The sequence below is a fragment of the Felis catus genome, chromosome A2 (assembly GCF_018350175.1).
Source record: "Felis catus isolate Fca126 chromosome A2, F.catus_Fca126_mat1.0, whole genome shotgun sequence".
NCBI lineage: Eukaryota > Metazoa > Chordata > Mammalia > Carnivora > Felidae > Felis > Felis catus.
Window position 1 is genome coordinate 1,750,339 of NC_058369.1, and position 21,657 is coordinate 1,771,995.

Below are 21,657 nucleotides of genomic sequence, written 5' to 3' on the forward strand. Positions count from 1 at the left end.
CGCTGACCTATCAGAGACCCGAGACCAAATCTGGCCCACCACTTGCTTTGTAAATAAAGTTTTATTCAAACACGGCCATGCCGCTTCACGTATACACCATCCAAGGCACAGCTGCACCTCCAAAGGCAGAACCCGGCAACTGCAGCCTCTGGCCTGTAAAGCTGAAAACACTCACCCTTTGGCCCTTTACAGAAAGTCTGTTGACGCCTCACAGGGAGACCCTCCACCACCACTCCAAGGCCCCGCAGTCTAAGTGCCCAGGGAATGTGCTGTCGAAGAGATACAGACAGCACAGGCAGCCTCCCCAGAGGGGAAGCACGTCTGGCCTGGTTCTGTCTGGTTCTGGCCAAGGAGGCCCGCCCTGTGTTCTCCTCCTGCGCCAGAAGGGATCTGCCCCTCCCCATCCGCCTTCCAGGGAGCGCGTGTCATTGTGGGTGTGCGGGGACTGTCGGGTGAGTGGCAGCTGGCAGCACGCCAGCCCGTGTGCCTTGGAGGCCCCGGTGTGTGGGCTGTGCTGTCACCTCGACCCTGCTCTCGCGTGGGATGGAGCGGAGGCTTCTGCTCCGAGCTGTGATGTTTGCCTGACTCCGTGGGTCAGCCCTGCCGCCTCGAGAGGGTAAAACGTGCTGAGTGAGGACGAGCCCAGCTCATCTTCCGGGGGCTCCAGCTGCCTCGGCACAGCTGTGGGCCCCGGTGCTGGGACCCACAGAATGTTCTGGAATCTGAAGGTCACCTCGCTCCATGTTTTCTGCCCCCAGCACTGGGGGCGGGTCATGCTCTGGGGGAGGGGGTGTCCTGGACACTCTGGGGGCTGAGCAGGACCCCTGGATCCACCCACCCGAAGCCGGGACCACTCCAGTCGTGACAGCGAAAAATGTCCCCAGATTTTGGCCGGTGGCAAATATGGAAACTGCTCGCTCTATAAAAGGACTTGCTGGGTGTTCATGCTGGACTCGACTCCACCAGAGGCTGAGCCAGGGGAGCTCAGGGGCGCCACGAAACCAAAACTCCAGTGCAGTGCCCCCGACATCTTGAGACATTCTGCGCCCGACAAGTTCCAAACACGCGATCTGGTCGGTCCTTGTTTTCTGTAGCTCGCATACTTCCGGATCTGGTCCTCACCGACTCTACACACTTCTCGGGGCGGCCGTAACAAGTGACCGCAGACCAGGCGGCTTAAAACCACAGGGACTTGTCTCCCAGCGCTGGAGGCCAGAAGCCCACGACCCAGGAGTGGCCAACGATGATGACTCCGGAGTGGGAGGCCCAAGGCCACCCCTCCTTCTGCCCCAGATGCCAGTGGCTCTGAGCCCCACATGGCCAGGAGTGGCCAGCCGTGTCCTTCAGACGAACCACAATATGTGCCCAGGTAACCTTCACTCCCCTACATTCCAACATGCTTTTCTGACTCACGGCCACCTCCTGGGGGACTGTATTTGGGAACGAGTGGTGCACGAGGACATTCCTCCACGAGGGTGCAAGGCCACAGTGGCAGGGGCGGGGGGAGCTTGCCACGTTCTAGTGGCCCATCCTGGGGTCACAAGAGGGAGGTGGGCCCCAGGGCAGGCAGGCGGTAACAATGGGGGTCCTGGCTCGCTGGACGGGGGCACCTCTTCCAGCCCAGCTCTGTCACCGCACGGGAAGTGGCCTGATGTCATCAGCTCTCCCAAGTATCCTGAGGAGCTGGGAGGTCTTTTATTATAAAATCTCCGGATTTTTCAATGTTGGGAATAATTCAAAGTTTAAAACCACTGGGTTTGGTTCAGCCAGAGATCAAGGTCAACACCAAGAACGGTAAGCCCTGTGGACAGCATGTGTCCCTCTGTGTGTTCTTACCCCAAAACCACAACCCTCGTCTGACTGGGAGAAAATGCCAGACAAACCCAGATGGGGGGTGTTCTGTAAGACTCCTGCCCTGTGCTCTGCACGACTGTCCAGGCATAAAAGACAAGGAAAGTCAGAGAAACCGTCTCAGCCCAGAGAAGCCTTAAGGAGACGTGACAACTAATGCCATATGGGGTCCTGGGGCAGAAAAGAGACGTTTTCTGGGAAATGGGAAATAATAAGGAAATCCAAACGAAGTACGGACTTGAGCTGATCATAACGTATTGATACTGGATCAATAATTGTGACAAATGCACCACGCTAACGTAAGATGCCAATACCAGGGCGTGGGCCACGTGGGAACTCTCTGCACTGTCTTTGCAACATTTCTGCAAATTCAAAACCACGCCAGGTAACTTTATTTTAAAGACTGGTTTGCAAACTGCAAACCAGGCGCGTTGCCGTAACATACCACAGGATGTTCACGACGGCCTTGTATTTTGCTGTCGAAGGCCCAATTTGTCTTCCAGACTCAGTGGGCTTGTTCTCAAAAGTGACCATCAGAGAAATATAAATATATAGCCATGAACATGTTTTTAGAAATTAAAAAGCTGCTGGGATGGCCAAGCTCCCAGGCGTGTGGACAGGGTTTAATCTATGAACCAGCAGACCCAGGACCCAGGGAGGAGAGCAATGACACAAATAGAAGGTGGTGGAGCCCCTTGGGGGGCACGAGCCCAGCCCTCAACGGTGCAGAGGGGCACAGAGGTCCCTGGCCTCCCAGCAGCCTCTCAGCCAAGGAGGGCCTCGAAACCACATCAGTGGACACCACTCCCAAGTGGTATCAGTGACCACAGCTGCTGTCTGAGCTGGGGCTCTGAGGATCTTGATGACGTCACCCTCATGTCAATATGGCTACAAGATCAGGAACCACTCCCTTTCTGTCTCAGTTAAGGAAAAGAGCTGTGTTTGTTTGTTTGCTTGTTTTTAAGCTACACAAAACCTAAAACACTGTCCAAAGCCAGTAAAAGGAATGGAAGAGTTCAGACTGAGGTTTAACTCCGAAGCTCACAAAGGGAGAGATGCCTTACGACCTGGTGGATCTCCCGTGGAGACACTCAATGTCTGGAGATGTTGGAGGTACTCCTGGCATGGAAGGGGTGTGGCCAGGGATGCTGCTCAATCTCTACAGTACCCAGTACGGCCCAAAAACGATGACCCAGCCCCAATGTCCATAGTGCCAAAGACGTGAGCCCTTGATGGACAGGGAAGGAGTAATAGTTTATCATACACCCAGACCTATATGTGCTAACACTGTAGGAGATCCAAGACTGTAAGTACCAAGAACTACAGACAAGTACATCAACTAGCACAAGCCATCTGAGTTACAACATTTTCTTGAAAAGATACATTTGTACACGTACTTGTATATGCAAAGGAAAAAAAATTCTAGAAGAAAACACCACCAGAACTATTAACAGTTACAATGGTGAGGAGGACTGAGGGGTGGGAGATTTATTCTTTGTTTTATGTCCTCATATATAATTTGAATTTTTTTTTACCATGAGCATAATTGATAGTTCAAAAATTAATTCTACTAACTGGGGATATGATTATATTAATTACCTAGCCCAAAATGCCAACAGTGCCTCGATTGAAAAACCCAGATGCATGGCAAATATAACTTAAAGAAATGACCACCGAAGAAGTGATGTGTTAAAGATTACCTCCCCAGGGAAAGGAGGCAGAGAAATGGGAAACATGAGAAAGACTCATGATTAAGAGGGGAAAAACAAAGGCAACCATCAATGCAGACCAATATGTAAGACAGAATGAGTCAGTCACAGCTGGGGATAAGAGATGGCATCCAAGATATGAAATCAAACAAAGTAGCAGCTATGGACTACCCCACAGGAAACACGAGGATCAATTTCAATTCAAGTACACAGCCCAACCCATGCTTTAAAGACTGTTCCATGGAGATGGATTCTATGTGGACCTGAGCTCTAGGAATCTGCTTCCCAGAAGGCAGCGGTACAGTCACATGCAGTCAATGAACAGGCTATCCCACACAAAGAAGGGACCTAGTGCCACCCCACAAAAAGCAGACACCGTACAGAACACCTCCACACATAATTTACTGGGTGTTGGCCACAAGCTTTCTAGAAAAGCAAACTTGAAGATTTTAGCTCTGAGCTTTTGGCCTCAAAAACAGCTTCTAAATTATAAAGGGAAAAATCTAGGTATTTTTCCCTCTGCCACTTTTATTTAACATTCTATCATTGGCATTTTCTAAGTATTCTTTGAAAACAATTTTCTAATGGCTGCCCATATATTTACATTGAGTTAATAATATACCGTAAGTGATGTACCAATTTCCTTACTATTGAGTATGTAGACTGTTCCCAATTTCTGCTTTATAAATAATGCTAAAGTGAACATCTTTATGCCTGTCTCTAATTACTTTCTTAGTATACGTTCTTAGAGATGGCATTATGGGATTAGAGAGCATTAAATATTTTTAAGATTTTTAAAAACACACTACTAAGTTATTGTTGAAACAGATTACTCCATTTTATACTATCTTTCTGTCCATACCCTCATCAACACTGGTATCATTGTTTATTACTCCTCACCTACTTTAAAGGTGAAAAATAGACTCTTCTTGGGTGTTGTTTTTTGTTTTTTGTTTTTGCAATAAACTTTTTACTTTGGAATATTTTTAGATATGCTGGAGAGTTGTAAGATAATACAGACAGTTCCTATATATCACTCACCTAGCTTCTCTTAAAAGTTGACGACTCACATAATCAGGGTGCATTTGTCACAACCAAGACGTCAACACTGCTACGTTAGTATTAACCAAACCCCACAGTTTATTCAGATTTCACTGGGTTTTCCACTAATGGCCCTCTTCTGTTCTAGGATGCCATCTAGGATGCCACAGTGCGTTTATCACACTTTCTATCTGTTGTCCCTAATCCTTAGAACCACCTTATAAACTAAGGCTTAACATCTCCATTGTGCTGATAAGATAAGGCTTTGGAGAGGCTAAGTGACTTGCCCAAGTTACACAGCTGGTGAACAGCCGGTCCAGATGCAAGCCACACATGAAAGACTCCGGATCTAGAAACACCATGAGCATGCCTCCCTCTCTCTCATCCCGTCCTCACCTCCTCCGAGCATGCAAAGCCTGGTCTCTAATTCCCCACTAACAAACCAGGTGATCCAAGCAAGGTGATACAAGTTGGGTAATCAACCTACATGACAGAATTAAGTCATCTATTCTCCCCTTCCACTAGCCACTCTGGGAAACTATTTCAAAGCAATATGCCATCTCATGACATCTCTGGATGCATCCTCAGAAATCACCTTTGGAAGGAGAAAAGACTCTTATACCTGAGAAATACAGTCCTAGGACTTGGCAATGAATCTCCCATTCAACCAAAATTGACCCCTTCCTGCTGGACCACTGACCTTACTCACCACTGAGTGACCTCTGGCTGGGTGGGAGGCACTCTGAGATGGTCCCCCAGTGATCCCCAACTCCTGGTACTCATGCCTTGTGTCAGGACCTGCCCCTGAGTGTGGGCAGGACCTGTGCTTGTTCCTAACCTCTAGAATATGGCACAGGTGATGGGATGTCACTTCCACGATTATCCGACGTGACAAAGTAACTTCCATCTTGCTAGCAGACCGCCCCCTTTGCTGCTGTGATAAAGCAGGTTGCCTACCAACCAGCAGCCAAAAAACTGAGCGTGGCCTCCAGGCAACAGCCAAGAAGAACTCAACCATGCCAGCAGCCGCGTGAGTGGGCTTGGAGGTACAGTCTTCTTTCCCAGTTAAGTCTACAGCCCGGGCTGGCAATTTGATTGCAGCCTGAGAAACGCGGAGCAGAAGACCTAGCTACGCTGCACCCAGATCCCTGCCCCCACCCCCCAGAAACTGGGAGACAATAAACGTGTGGTTTCCAGCCACTAAGTTTGTAGTGATTTGTTATGCAGCATCAGCAGACAAATACAAGCTGTCTCTACCCCCAAAAGATGAAAACCCGAGACTTATTTGAAACCTACAAACCTGTATAGCTGAAGTATACAAGAGCAGCACAGCCCGCTCTTGAAGGCACTCACAACTGCTTGGAATTGACTGCTCGAGGTGCACATTCTCCCAAGGTGACTGAGAACGTGGAGGACACCTGCTTTGATGGGAGATCTGGGGGTGGTGAAGACAACACAGATTTCCCTAGCGGACGCTCACCATTCAGATTCCTGCGCTCAACAGCATCTACTCCGTCAGGCGGTTTTTCTGCATTACGGAGTTCGAAAGCTGTTCTGTTGTATATCATCAAAAAGAAAAACTGATTCAGGAAATAACACTATACATTATATATATATCTCGTACTACTTTTCTTAAAACAGAACTGCTGTAACGCCTCCCCCTCTGGCTGAGACTAGAATAGATAAAAATCCAGATTTTTACACACTTGGGATTGGTAATGTTTTAACACATGGGAAACGCTATGGGGTTGCAAACTGCTTTATATTCTTCAAACATATTTGCAACCGTGCCAACCAGCCTAACAGTTGGATGTGTTCGTAAATGAACCAAAACACATCACGTTCTTGGGGACAGACGCACAGTGGAGACTGAAGTGTCTCTCTGCCCCCAGAGGGGCCTAATGAAACCCCCGAACCATCACAGAAAGTGGGGGTGTGGCTTCCGTGAGACACCCGGGTTCGGGGAACACGAAGGGACAGTGCTATGGCCAGGTTCGGTGTTATCCAATGAAAACCTGCAACTGCAAAGACCAGGAAACGCAGGCCAGCAAGGAGGAGGGGGTGTTGCTCAGAGGTCAAAGCAGGGAACGTCATTCACCGAACTAGGCTGGTTCGAGACCAGAAAGATCAGGTTGCATGGCCCCTCTCGTGAGGACAGCTCTGAAGGACAGCCATGACCTAAAGCGGTTCATGTGTGGGTCTCGATGCGTAAAGAACTGGCAGCAAAGCAGTTCCCCAGGGTCCTACAGGGCGCAAAAGACAAACACGAAAACCGTGTTATTCCTTGCACACGGTTCTCAATGGGAGAAGTGGGACAATTCTGCCCCCGGGGGACGTGAGGCAATGTCTGGGGACATCTGTGGTTGTCACGGTGGGGGAGCTCCTGGCATCGAAGGGGTGGGGCCAGGGATGGCTGCTGTGCCCCCACAGAGAGTGACCTGCCCCGATGTCAGGAGGGCGGGGCTGGGGGTGGGCGGTGGGGGACCCGCCGGGTCTGGCCCTCAGATCTAGAGGGACTGCTTCGTCTTTATTACAGAGCCAAATCTGTGTCATCACCACAGAGGGGAAAACGGCCACTTAATTACATTTCCATGTGGGCCACCGAGAGTTTCCTTAGGGAGGCTGGCCGGGAGCATCACCTGGAGACCGGACTCCACGGCACATCTCCAGAGCCGTCTAAGCCCAGCTGTCTAAGCCCCAAGTGTCACTCCATCAACTGGATGTCCCAGAGCAGCCTCAAATCTCAAACACGTTTTCTCTGGGTTTGATCCCTTTACGAACAAAGAGGGGCGATCCTGCCACCGGGTCGGCAGGGGCGGGCCTGATCCCACCCTTGGTTGGGTCCATGCCTGTGGTGGTGGCTGGGGAATGACGGCGGCGGCACAGACGGAAGGCTATGTTAGCACACAGCAGAACAACAGCCCAGACAGAACAGCCATCACTACAGGCGGGTCACCGGCTCGCACGCCATCCCATAACTTAGAACGATCATGGGTGATGATTCCTGTTCCTTTTTGCCCACAAGGAGACAGAAACAGGGAAGGTCTAATCACACAGGGAGAAAGTCATCCAGGGTGAGCAGGAATTCCGACCCGCAGCCTCACCATGCCACAACGCCCTCCACATTCCAGAAGGTTCCAGAAAGTTCCATAATTCCCAACATCTCACCTCCTACCTACTTTACTCCCTGGGTCCCTCTTCCTCAAAGGGGGACAGAACTTTCAGCAGTGCCACATCCTACTCACTGATTTCTCCCAGAGACCCAGGAGCACCTTTCTGCCCTCCTGTGGCCGGTCAGGGCCGGGCCTGGCGAGACCTAAGTCAAGGGTGTGACTGCTTAGCAGACCCAGACGCAGAGGAATTCACGCCCTTGTGGTGGACTCACAAGGACATTACTTAAAATGAGAACATGCCTGTGATCACAGCCCTACAGGGCTTGACCTAAGGCAGGGGAGGGGAGGGCTCTCCGAGGAAAACAGGGCTGTTCCCCCAAGGCCCATTAAGGACGTCAATGGTCACACGCTCCAAAATATGACCACTTAGACCAAGAGATATTTTGTAGGGAGGGGCAGTTGGTAAAATACGCATAATATAAAATTTACAATTGTAACCCAGGTGTATATTCCAAAGGCATCTAGTATATTTACACAGTTGTGCAACCATCACCTCTATCTAGTTCCGGAACATTCCATTTCCCCAAAAATAAACCCCGTCCCTCTTAGCAGTGGGATGAGCCTGTTCTGGACGTTTCACACACGCGGACTCACACCCCGTGTGGCCTCTCGTGTCTGGTTCCCTCCCTGAGCGTCGTGTGTTCAGAGTCTGTCCTCAGGGCGGTGGGTGCAGGCACCTCACTTCTGCTTGCGGCCGAGGGACACGCGCGTGTGCGGTGGACACATTCATCTGTGGATATGGACACGTTGTGCATCCATTCATCCATGGATGGGCATTAAGTTGCTTCCACTTTTCAGCTATTGTGAACCTCACTACTGTGAACATGTGTGTGCAGGTTTTAGTGTGGACTTATGTTCTAGTTTCTTCGGGATGGATACCCAGGAGTGGAATCATTTGGTCAGATGGAAACTCCATGGGTAACTTTTTTTTTTTTTTTGAGAGAGAGAGAGAGAGAGAAAGAGAAAGAGAGAGAGAGATAGGGAGAGAGGAGTCGGGGGTTGAATACGAGCAGGGGAGAGGGGCAGAGGGAAAGAGAATCTTAAGCAGGCGCCAGCCACACCCAGTGTAGAGCCCAATGTGGGGCCTGAACTCACGACCCTGAGATCAAGACCTGAGTTTGTCGCTCAACCGACTGAGCCACCCAGGTGCCCTGACACCAAAATGTTTCAATACTAGGAAACAGGTGCCCCAGAGCCGGCTTCACATACACAATTCCATGGCTGGAAGGAAGTGTGGCTGGTCCAACCCTGAGACATACAAATCCTGGGCAAAAGGCAGTCGATACAATCAGGAACATTCTCAAGGAAGAGCTACGAAGTGAGGGAGCCCGGGGGCTGGGGTCCTTCCTGGCTAAGCACTCATTCTGAACCTCAGTTGACTCCTCTGAAGATTGGCCCTCAGAAGGGCATCTCAGGGAGTTGGGTAGAAGCCACCACACACGGTGTTAAATGGGAGACAAGGGTGGCCAGGAAGTCACCTTGACCGGGAGCAGGAGGAGGGGGACGGAGAGGGCGAGACAGACAAACCAAGGAAAACTAAAGCTCAGTCTAAAGAAAACTGGGCCAGGCCCCCTGGCGACTGCAGACAGAGTGGCCGGGAGTCCGGCAGGCCCAGAGCGCTGGTGGTGGGAGAACAGCGGACGCAGGGGCGGGTGGACAGCAGGGCCAGGCGAAGACGTGGCCCCGGGAGGGGCGGGCTGGCAGGGAGCAGGCGGAGGACCCAGTGCAGAGGGCATTCCAGGCCAGGGAGACAGGAGCGAGACCCCAGGGGCGGGAGGGAGAAAAATCAACTGTGCTGAGAAAGCCGCCTGGGGCAGGCCGGCGCAGGGTCCTGCCACGGACCAGGATGGAGCCCACGAGCAAGCGAGCGGACGAAAGAACGAACAAACGGGATCAGCCAGAGCAGAGGCACTCGAATCCTCCCAGAGCCCCCAGGGCTGAGCTATGAAAGCAGCGGCAAATGGGCAAAAGTCCCGCCAGGCACAGAAGCACGAAGTCAATAAGTTTAATAACAGGGGACGGGCCCCACGATGCCACCCCCCGGCCATCCGCCCTGGACTGAAAGCATCTGTCCACACAAACGTCTGCACGCACACGTTCGCAGCATCACAAGTCACCACAGCAAAGAGCGAAAGCAGCCCACGTGCCCATAGTGGACGCGGGGGTAAAGACAATGTGGTAGAGTCACAGAACAGAATGTTATTCGGCCATAAAATATAAACGTGGTCCGACCCCAAGCACAAAACGCTCAGGGAGGGAATCGGACGCGAGAAGTCCCATGGTGTGTGTGATCCCACGCATGTGAAACGTCCAGAACAGGCTGGGATGGGAAGGGGGCTCGTGGGGGCTGGGGGAGGAGCGGGGAGTCAGTGCTTTCTGGGGACAGAGTCTCAGTCTGGGGAGATGGAAAGTTCTGGAGATGGACGGCGGGGGTGGCTGCCCGACAGTGTGCCTGTGCTTGATGTCGCTGAGCCGTGTGCTTGGAAGTGGTCCCAATGGCGAGCCGGATGTTACGGGTGCCCAAACCGACGCGGGCCCAGGGAACGGGGTGGGACGCCGGTGCCGCACTGAGCAGAGACGGACACGTAAACGGGGACGATGTGTGATGTGTGACGGATGTTCCCATCCATGGTGACACCCACAGCTGACAGGTCCCCTCCCCCCGGAGGCAGGGCGCATGGCAGGGGATGGCCGTACACCCAGCACCTGGCATCATCCCGCGGCTGGTGGCTGAGCATCGTGAGGCCACAGAGGAAAAGGCCTCAGCGCGGCCAGACCACCCAGTGCTACAGGCGGTGGGACAGGCGGCTGGAGGGAATCCCGCCCTTCCCCCGGGGGGACCCCACTGCCTCCAAAGGACCCGCAAACACCTCCCTACAAAACAGCCTGCTTTCCAGCAATCTTTCGCTTCCCTGGACGCTGCATCCCCAGGTGGACGGAGACCCACCGTGTCCCTCTGGGAGGCAGGTGGTAGGGTGGGGAGGGTAGGAACGTGGGCACCGGCAGGCGGTTTTGGGCCTTGGCCCCCCCAACCGAAAGCTCCCCCTACTTTTGTTAACATGTGGCATCTACGCAGGGCTGGGATGGACGCTCTGTCACCAGCACTGGGACCCATCCACGCTCCTCACCAACGCAGGGGGTTGGGACGGGTGGGACCTGTGCGTCTCAGGTCGGAAGGGGGACGGTTCTCCCCAACACCCTGCAGTGTCTGCGGCCACAACGTGTAAGATGATGATTTTCCAACTCCCCAGACCATCTCCAGTGCGGGTGTGATGGAACCGGGAGAAAGTCAACGTCACAGGCTGTGAAGACGGACCACAAAGCTGGCAGGACAGGGGATGGGGAACCCAGCACGGAGAGCAAAGGCAGGCGTCCCCACCCCGGGCTCCTCTCTGCAGAAGGAAGGAAGGGTGAAAAGAGACTAATCCAGGGCTCTGAGCACCCGGTGGGTAGGCAAACACTGCTTGTGACAGGTGGCCAAGGTCAACACCGTCAGTGATGTCATGTGGGTGGCAGAGACACCTGGTGTGATGTGACAAGAAGGGCACCTCACCACTGTGTGTTCTACCCCCAAACCCGTAACCCCTGGTCTGCTCACGAGGAAACATGAGACAAACCCAGGTTGGGGGTCGTGGTGAAAAAATCCCTAACCATGGGGCGCCTGGGTGGCTCAGTCCGTTGAGCGCCAGACTTCGGCTCAGGTCACGATCTCGTGCTTCGAGGGTTCAAGCCCTGCGTAGGGCTCTGTGCTGACAGCTCAGAGCCTGGAGCCTGCTTCCGATTCCGTGTCTCCCTCTCTCTCTGCCCCACCCCCGCTTGTGCTCTCTCTCGCTCTCAAAAATAAATAAACATAAAAAAAAAAAAAATCCCTAACCAGGTGTCCTCAAGACTGTCCAGGCATAAAAGACAAGGGGTGTCAGAGAGGCTGTCACAGCCCAGAGGGGCCCAGTGTCACGTGAGGCCCTGGGTGGGGTCCTGGGACAGGAAAGGACATTAGAGGAAAAGTAGTGATGTGCACACGAAGCACAGGCCTTGGAGAGCAGCAACACAGACACATTAACCTCCGAGGGTGGCAGGCACCAGGGGGGGTGCGGACGTTAGCTAGCACGGGGGTGCCCTGCACTGCCTTCGTGACTTGTCTGTACACCAAAAACTAGCCCAAAGTTGACATTCTATCAAAGAAAAAAAAAATGGGGCGCCTGGGTGGCGCAGTCGGTTAAGCGTCCGACTTCAGCCAAGTCACGATCTCGCGGTCCAGGAGTTCAAGCCCCGCGTCGGGCTCTGGGCTGATGGCTCGGAGCCTGGAGCCTGCTTCCGATTCTGTGTCTCCCTCTCTCTCTGCCCCTCCCCCGTTCGTGCTCTGTCTCTCTCTGTCCCAAAAATAAATAAACGTTGAAAAAAAAATTTAAAAAAAAAAAGAAAAAAAAAAACAAAAACCAGGTCTCAGAACTCAGGGCACGCTCTTTTTCAGAGGCTCCCTCAGAGACTTCCCCGATCCCCGTGCCCCACTTCTCAGCCAGGGGAAGGGGAGCAGAGAGGGGCAGGGACCTGGTCAATTTAGGATCGAGAGGCAAGGCTGGGACTGAGATTCTGTAACCCTGGTCCCCCGTCCTTCTGAGCCCCAATACAGGTGTCTGAAGCTTGTGAACAGCGTGGACATCCCTTTGTTTTCTTTACACAGAGCTGAGAGCCTCCTGGAACCCTTCAGTGCCACACAGACGCGGAGGGACAGAGAAGAAAGACAGGCGCCGATCTGTTTCTCAAACAATAAGGAATGCCCGGCCTGCCCACAGAGCCCCCCGCCCCATTTCCTCCCATCACCTCTCGTTGCCAAATGAAATAACTGTACATTCCCAAAGCAGCGGTTGGCCAAAAGACAGACGAAAGCAAACCAAAACAAACCTTCCGCTTCTCACCCTGGCCTCAAATATTTAAAACTCAGCCTCCCTGAAGAACTCACGGCTTGTCTGTGCTCAACCTAAAGAGAAAAGCATTTCTAAGTTGAGTGGGTGTCAAACACAGAATCGTCCTTGGCTGCAGACGGTGAAATTCACCGTGACCCACTGGGTTTTCAAAAGGGGGCTCGGGGCAAACTGTCACTCCTGGACATCGTTCTACACGACACCCATCGCCTGACATCAAAACAGTCCGTCTGAATGTGCATTTGGCAACCACTGTGTTGCGGTTTTTACTTTTGTTTACCTGACAGGCTTTCTCGATTTATCACTAAAAGCCACGAGCAGGAGACATTTATATGCAGTGTTACACTCGGGCGTCTTTAAGTAACATGATAATGAATGTCACTGGCATTTTCAAATGGGATCTATTTGGAGCTATCAGATGTCATAGTTCATCAAATCTAAGATCCCATTATCTCTAAAATCGGCTGTTCTGTATCGTGACCCTAAAGAAATTAAATGATCAGTCTCCCTCAGTACGGGCACCATACGATGGGGAAAAACAAAATCACCCTGTGCATTTGTCCCCAGATCATTAACCTCTGCTCAACCAGGAGGCTGCAGGGGGTCCAAGAGCCCAAGGACAGTGGCAGAGGCAGCTCTCTGAAGTCGAGCGTCACTTGCTCTCCCAAGGGCAGTGCTAAATTGAAAGGATAAAGCTGGACTATGAAACCCCCAAGTTCAAGTCCCAGCACTGCCGTGAGCCCAGGAAACCCGGCCGATTCCTCGTCTGTAAATCACACAAGTTAGTCTAGCAGGGCTGACAAACCTCTTCTGTAGGGGCCAGAGAATCGGTATCACGTGGTCTCATATGTTATAGCCTGAAAGCCACCGCAGGCAACTTGTCAACGAATGTGTATGTCTCTGTGACAATAAAACTTTATTGATGGACACTGGAACTTGAATTCTATACGGTTTTCATATATCAGGACAAATTATGCTTGTCTTGATTTTTTTGAACCACTTCAAATGTAAAAACCATTCTCCGCCTGAGGGCCACATCAAAAACAGATGATGAGGGGCGCCTGGGGGGCTCCGTCGGTTAAGCGTCCGACTTCGGCTCAGGTCATGATCTCACGGTTCGAGGGTTTGAGCCCCGTGTCGGGCTCTGTGCTGACATCTCAGAGCCTGGAGCCTGCTTCGGATTCTGTGTCTCTGTGTGCCTCCCCTGCTTGTGCTCTGTCTCTTTCTCTCCACCATATATAAATGTTAAAACAACAACAACAACAGCCAGTGAGCTGGATTTGGCCCGAGGGGCACGGCTTGCCATCCCCTGGACCGGACAGTCTAGGAGGTCCTACAGAACTGATTTTCTGAGACCCTCAATCCTCATTTTCAATCGGCAGATACTTCAATAGCTCTAAAAACGACCCACAACGTGTCCAAACGCTAAGCTACGTTCATACGCCTGGAGAGGTCTCATTTTCTCCTAAAACTTCCCCTATTCCTGTCCTACACCTGTGACATCTCGCACGTGGTACCGAGCACCTGAAATGTGGCTGATCCTGAGACTTACAAATCTGCAAGTGCAGCATCCATACTAGATTTTGAAACCTTCATACAAGAGACTGTACAGTAGCTTGATCATACGTTCCTTATGTTGATTACATGTTGCAATGTTAGTATTTTGCATACCGTGAGTTACGTAAAACATATCATTAAGATTACTTTCGGGGCGCCTGGGGGGCTCAGTCGGTTAAGCCTCCGACTTCAGCTCAGGTCACGATCTCGCGGTCCGTGAGTTCGAGCCCCGCGTGGGGCTCTGGGCTGATGGCTCAGAGCCTGGAGCCTGCTTCCGATTCTGTGTCTCCCTCTCTCTCTGCCCCTCCCCTGTTCATGCTCTGTCTCTCTCTGTCTCCAAAATAAATAAACGTTAAAAAAAATTAAAAAAAAAAAAAAAGATTACTTTCACCTATTTGCCTTGTTGAACGTGGCTGGCCGAATGGTTCCAATTACCAACACAGGGTGGGATCATGTTTCTAGAATCCTGTTTGTTTGTTTGTTTGTTTCAGTTTATATGGTTTTACAAAGTTTTTTTTTTTTTAATGTTGATTTATTTTTTGAGCAAGAGACAGAGTGTGAGTAGGGGAGGGGCAGAGAGAGGGAGACACAGAATCAGAAGCAGGTTCCAGGCTCCGAGCTGTCGGGCACAGAGCCCGACATGGGGCTTGAACTCACGAACCATGAGATCATGACCTGGGCTGAAGCTGGATGCTCAACCAACTGAGCCACCCGGATGCCCCTCTAGAATCCTGTTTCTATTCAACGGTACAGTTTCTTGGAGTAGAAAGTATAGAAGAATAATTCGCAGAAGACTCCATAGGCTACAGGGTTACATCCTTCCCAAAAGGTACTCAAGGTTACTATGCTATTCTTATCCCTTTGCCCATAAAAGCAAAATAGTGTGTGTGTGGCGGGGGGGGGGGGGGGGGGGGGGGGAGGGGATGAATCGGTGGGGCACAGGGGATGTTTTAGGGCAGTGAAACCACTCCGTGTGGGACCCTAATGGCGGATACGTGTCTTTATGAATCAGCCCAGACCCACACTACACCACCAACAGTGAGCCTATGGACACGGCTGTAGGCTCACCACCTGTAACAAATGCCCCATCTCACGGGGGACTTTGATAGTGTGGGAGCCTGCTGGGGGTGGGGGCCAAGGGGGACACAGAAAATCCTTCTGCTCAAATTGGTTGTGGACCTAAAACTGCTTTAAAAAATAAAGTCTATTTTTAAAAAAAAGCCCCAATGTGCCTTTTTACTTTGATCACAGATTCATAAAATCATCGCTCAGCCCAATGGTTCCCAACCAGAGGGGATTTCCCCTGGGGACACTGGGTGATGTCTGGGGACATCTGCGGTGATCGTGATGGGGGTGCTCCTGGCCTTGAGGGGGTGGGGTCAGGGATGCTGCAGGACGCCCCATGGAGAACAACCTGACCCAAATGTCAGCAGTGCCGAGGGGGAGACCCTGAGGGAAATGACGTGGAAGGATTCAGCCCTGCCTCGGGGCTCGTACAAGGTGGGCTGCACCCCCCACCTGGCAAACTGGTCAGTGTGAAGCTTGTCTCTGGCCTGTCCTTCACGCAGGCCCCCCCCCCCCGCCTCTGCCCCCAGAAGGCTTCCTTTCTCACAGCACTTATGGAGTTCCTGGGATGCACAGGCCTGGGCCTGTCTCCACCACCCCCCGGGACCCCCACTCAGACAGCAGGCCAGGGCCAGAACGGCCCTGGGTCCCCTGTCTCCACGCCTCCCCACGCATGCACACAAGCGTCTCATTCACGTGGTACTCCCGGAGCCTGGCACCCGTTCTGATGCTTAAAATAGGCACACAAGCAGCCTTTGTTGGGGAGAGGAAGGAAGGAAGGAAGGCAGGCTTCAGACAAAGGAGACAGCAAACCGCACCATCCAGGAAAGGGGGAGTGCTGGGCGGGTGGCAGGGAGGACCAGGAGGGGCGGGTTCCTACAGTCAAAGTGAAGGTCACTCTGCAAAGGTGAGGCGGGGCCAAGTCCTGTGGTGCCACCAAGGCTGCACGAGGCATTTGGATCTTGTCAAGTGGGGGATGAGCTGGTAGAGGTGGCCGGGAACTGACGATACATCTATGCCTTTACAGAGCGGGTTCTGGCCGCGCGGAGCCACCCACTGAGTGGGCCGTGAGGCCGGCCCACCAGCTAGCATGCGTGGAACCAGAGACGGCGAAGCATTTCACTCAGGCGGAAAAGAGAGAGGCAGAATTCGGATGGCTGACACCCGGGCCACCCCCAAGCTTCAAGTGAACAGGCCACCAAGCGCCAGGAAAAAGCCACTTAAATAGCAGCTTGATGGTTCGGTACCAAAACGTGGGGGCAACCCAGAAGTCCACTGCCAGGCGAACGGATAGACAAGGATGGTCTGGCCACGGGGTGGAATATTACTCACCCACGAACAGGAGCGAGGCGCCCACCCCCGCCGCCCCGCGGACGGACCCCGAACACGCGACGCTCAGGGAGGGAACCAGACACGAGAGGCCACGCGGGGTGTGAGTCCACGTGTGTGAAACGTCCGGAACGGGACTCATCCAGGGACAGGAAGGGGGGCTTGTGGGGGCCGGGGGCTGGGGAGGGGGGAACAGGGAGTGATGGTTAACGTTTATAGGGATCTTACTGGGGTGATGGAAGGTTCTAAAGGTTTACGGGGGAGGTTGCACGGCTCCATAAACTTCCCAGAAAACTGAACTCTATGCTTCAACTGGCTGAGTTTTACGACATGGAAATTGTACCTCAATTTAAAAAGTGAAAAGCAGTAAGATCTTCTACTTTGCCAAGTTCCCAGGGAAAACTAATGGCCGTTTCTGGAAGAGTCTCAGAGCTGCCCAAGTCCCCCCTGCACTCCAGCTGGCAGGGGGGACCAGGAGGAGGACGGAAGGGACCCTCCGGGACAAGTGACTCCACCTTTTAGGCTCTCCCACCTGGTGTCTAAGGTGTGGCGGGTGACACGCACGGTGAATTTTCTCCAGAGCCTGTAGAGAGAGAGGCCACGCCGAAGGGTGGCACAAGACAGAAGCCATGGGAAGCGAGGTCCAGAACCGGCCAAAAGACCAGTAGGAACCTGAGGGAGGCCCCCTGGGTGGCAGGGGCCAGGGGACTCTGGCGTGCGTGGCACGGGAGACAAACCCTCCCAGGACAAAGACTCAGCTTGGGCAGTCACCCACTGGCTGCCACCGTGGGGCACAAAGGAAGGCAGTTGTAACTCAACGCCCGGCAATCCCACAACTATCCTGGTAACCGTCCCCTCTAGAGAGCTCCAGAACGTTCCAAAGTCACGGAGGCCACACACAACAGCCCTTTTGTAAGAAACCGCAAAGAGCTTCAAGAGTAGGAAGGACCTAGCAAAATGCCTTTTTTTAAAGACTATTATCGGTTTCCAGATGCAAATGAGAAAATTCGTAACAACACCTTGAACGGAAGAAGCAGCTTGTTACTCTGCTACGTGCTGTACAAAAAATAACGCCTCCACTCTGTAAACACGGAGCTGGGTCTGTGTGTTAGGGTAATTCGTGTTCAGCTGTCCCTCCCTTCAAACCATAGGGCCCAGGCTTCACGAAGCACGGAACAAAAACAGGAAACAATGGCATCAGTCACGGGTATTTTCTAAATAAGACCAAGAATCGCCCAAACAACTGTGGCATCTCTGGAAGCCTCGTGCGCTGGGTTAAAAACGGGGGAGACGACTCGAACACGCTGGTGCCTCTCAATGCCTGCGACGTATCCATTCGTCCCGTGTATAAAATCACGGTGGCAAGGGTTGGAAAGTCACACAAAAGACGCGCTGAGAAAGAAGCCAGCATTTCTAAAAGCCTCTAAGTGCGGTTTTCCACTCAAAACGAGAGCACTAGGTGATCTGAAGGCGACCCCAAACCTGAATGGCTGCACTTCCTAAGGATCGAAGGTGACGACGTGTGGGCTTTAAAAAGGAAACTAACTTGGGTCTTGGGTCTTGGGGGTGATTCTGCGCCCAGGGGGCAGTGGGACGTCTGTGGCTGTCACGACTTGGGGCGCTCCTGGAATGGAGCAGGTGGGGACCAGGGGCGCTGCTCAGTCCCCACAGCACCCAGGACGCCCCCAACGAGTGCCCCTGCCCCAGTGTCGGCGATGCCGAGTGGAGAGACCCGGGTCCATCACATGAGGTCCAGAAGCAGAGCTCACATATTTAAAGAGCATATAATTGCGACCCCTGGGGTACACGTTGGAATGGCTCCTGGGGGGGGGGTACCCCTAAATCAGAATGACCCCTGCAGCCTTCTCTTAAGTGGATGTGTCTGTTTCTGGACAAACCTTCTGAATCTCCTGGTGGCAGAACCTTCTTCCTCTTTCGTTTTTTCCTCACTTTTAACGACACGGACCTTTCTTTCCCCTCCGGAAAGTCTGTCTTAAAGCTTCAGGGGTGACTGTCAACTGCACCCCAAGGCTGAAGGACTAGAGTCAAGCTCCAGCTGATTCCTTCCCTCCCCCACCCTCTGTGACAACCCAGTCATTCTATCCACCCACCTTCCCCCCCTCCCAAAAAAGCCTTAATTTAGAACATTATTATCGATGTCTCACGTCCCCTCGCCACGTGCCAGGAGCGTGCTGGGTGGCACCTCCCCTCTTCTGATCCCCCAGCAGCCCTGTGAGGTGCCTCCTGCCGCTTTCTTACGCCCATTTCACGGACAAGCAAGTCAGACTCCCGGAGCAGCTGGAGCTGAGGGGGGGACCGCAGGCCGGCCTTGCCGAGCCCACTCCACTCTGCATTTCTGCAAGACCTCAGCATCCGACGGGACCCGTTTCTGAACTGCATCCTGGACCCCTAGCAGCAGTGGGAGCCTCCGAGCCGCGCGTCCTCACGCCTGCCTTCTCCCACCCACCTTCCAGCCCCTAGCAACCCCCGCCCCCCAGGAAAGACAAAGTGCCACCCACATGCCCACATCCGTCAATACCATCGTCCCCAAAACTCCCACCTTGGTTCCTCGACTCCTGAGCCCCAAAATTCCTGAAATATTCAGTCCCCGACACGAGCCTTTCTGCTTCCAGGACACTCATTCGCCTTACACCCTACGTCCCAGGAGCAGCCCCCCCAAAGTATGCTGGACCCATGTCTCCTCCTGCTCACTGTTGCCACAGGGTCTCTGCCTCCCCACCTTCTACACCAAATGATCAGCCTCCCAAAAGTAGGGGGCGAGTGGCCTCCACGATACTAGTAACTGACCAAGACCCCCCATTTCCTCCTGACTAGTCACACCCCCTCCCCCAAACACCCGCACAGGCTTCCCAGCCCTCTATGCCTCCAGCATGGGTCCCCACGGCCCTGGGACTCCTACTCAAAGTGGCCGGCCTTACCCTCATGCCTCAGCCCTCCCCTCCCGGTGCCCCCTTTCTGAGCTCACCCTCACCAGGGACTCCTCAATCACCCCTCCCCCGGTCCGCAACTCCACTCCCAGCCCCGGTTCAAATAACCTCCACCTTCAACCCTAGCCCCGATCCCCTTCCCCTGCTGGCCCAGCCCCCAACTCCACCCCCACCCCCCTCCTCAGAGGACCTCCATCCCAATCCAAGCCCAGACCCTAATTACAGCCCCAGACCCTCCTCTGCTGACTCTGACCCCCAACTCCAGCCGGGGCCCTGGCCCCAGCCCCTTCCTCATTGACCGCGACCCCCAACCCCAGCCTAGACCCCCGGACCCAGCCGCTTCCTCACTGAACACGACTCCCCAACTCCAGCCAGGACACTGGACCCCCACCCCAGCCCCTTCCTCACTGTCCGCGACCCCCAGCTCTGGCCAGGACCCCCACCCCAGCCCCTATCTCACTGACCGTGACCCCTAACTCTGGCCAGGACCCCCGGACCCAGCCCCTTTCTTACTGTCCGCGACCCCCAACTCTGGCCAGGACCCCCACCCCAGCCCCTTCCTCATGGTCCGCGAGCCCCAACTCTTGCCAGGACCCCCACCCCAGCCCCTATCTCACTGACCGTGACCCCCAACTCTGGCCAGAACCCCCGGACCCAGCCCCTTTCTTACTGTCCACGACCCCCAACTCTGGCCAGGACCCCCACCCCAGCCCCTTCCTCATGGTCCGCGACCCCCAACTCTGGCCAGGACCCCCACCCCAGCCCCTATCTCACTGACCGTGACCCCCAACTCTGGCCAGGACCCCCGGACCCAGCCCCTTCCTCACTGAACACGACCCCCAACTCTGGCCAGGACCCCCACCCCAGCCCCCTCCTCACAGTCCGCGACCCCCAACTCTGGCCAGGACCCCCACCCCAGCCCCTTCCTCATGGTCCGCGACCCCCAACTCTGGCCAGGACCCCCACCCCAGCCCCTATCTCACTGACCGTGACCCCCAACTCTGGCCAGGACCCCCGGACCCAGCCCCCTTCTTACTGTCCGCGACCCCCAACTCTGGCCAGGACCCCCACCCCAGCCCCTTCCTCACGGTCCGCGACCCCCAACTCTGGCCAGGACCCCCACCCCCAGCCCCTTCCTCACTGAACACGACCCCCCAGCTCTGGCCAGCACCCCTACCCCAGCCCCTTCCTCACTGACCGCGACCCCCAACTCCGGCCCGGACCCCCGGCCCAAGCCCCTTCCTCAGCTGACTCCGACCCCCAACTCGGTCCGCAGCCAAATCGGAGCGCCCTCCCTGGGCTGGCCGCCCCCGCCAGCCCTCCTCCCCGGCCGCACCCTGTCCCCCGGGCCCGAGGCGAGGGCGGCGGAACCCGGCCCGGCCCGCGGTTGCGAGCGCCCTTACCTGCGCTCCGGCCGCCGCGGCCGCCTCAGCCCCGCCGCGCAGCCGAACCCGCTGCCTAGCCGGCGAGCGCCCGCTCCCACCGCGGGGCGGGGCCTACTCCCGGGGGGCGGGCACTGGCAGCCAGCTCGGCCAATCGAGAGCCTCGGCGGCGGGAGGCCCCGGCCGGGGCGGGGCGCAGGGCAGACAGCGGGGTAGGCTGCGCGCAGGCGAGGGGGCGGTGCCCGCGATGTGGGCGGGGCCAGAAGGCGGAGCGCTGAATGGCACCGCCGCTGGCCACCCGCGAACGATGAGCACGGCGCGGGGGGCGGCGCTATGCTAATATGCAAATAGTCCCGCTGTGGTGGACTCCGCTGCTGACGACCAGCGGATTTCCAGAGGTGACTCGATGACGTCAGCCGGGTGCGAGGCGCTTCGCGAATTCGAATCCCCAGGGGGGCTGCGAGTTCGAATCCAACATCCTAGCCTCACTTGAGGGAGAAGTGTATCGCTTCCTAACCAGCAGGACAGTAATAACTGCTCCCTTATTTTGAATCTTCTGCATAAGGCTAAGAGGTGAAATTACATCGTCTGCGTTTTACAGCGGCGGTAACTGAGTCTCCGAGAAGTTAAACCCAAGGTCATTTGCCTAAGCCTAGCTCATAATTTCCAGGGTTTCTCAA

General features: G+C 54.4%; 1 protein-coding gene across 1 annotated transcript in view; it reads right to left on the bottom strand.

The window, feature by feature from the left end:
* GNG7 (G protein subunit gamma 7) overlaps positions 1-21,075 on the bottom strand; it is a 119,407-nt gene extending 98,332 nt beyond the window's left edge. Inside the window, exon 1 of the mRNA XM_023243428.2 lies at positions 20,999-21,075. The gene's annotated coding sequence lies outside the window, so the exon portion shown is untranslated. The remainder of the gene's footprint in view (positions 1-20,998) is intronic.
* Positions 21,076-21,657: the final 582 nt, after the last annotated feature.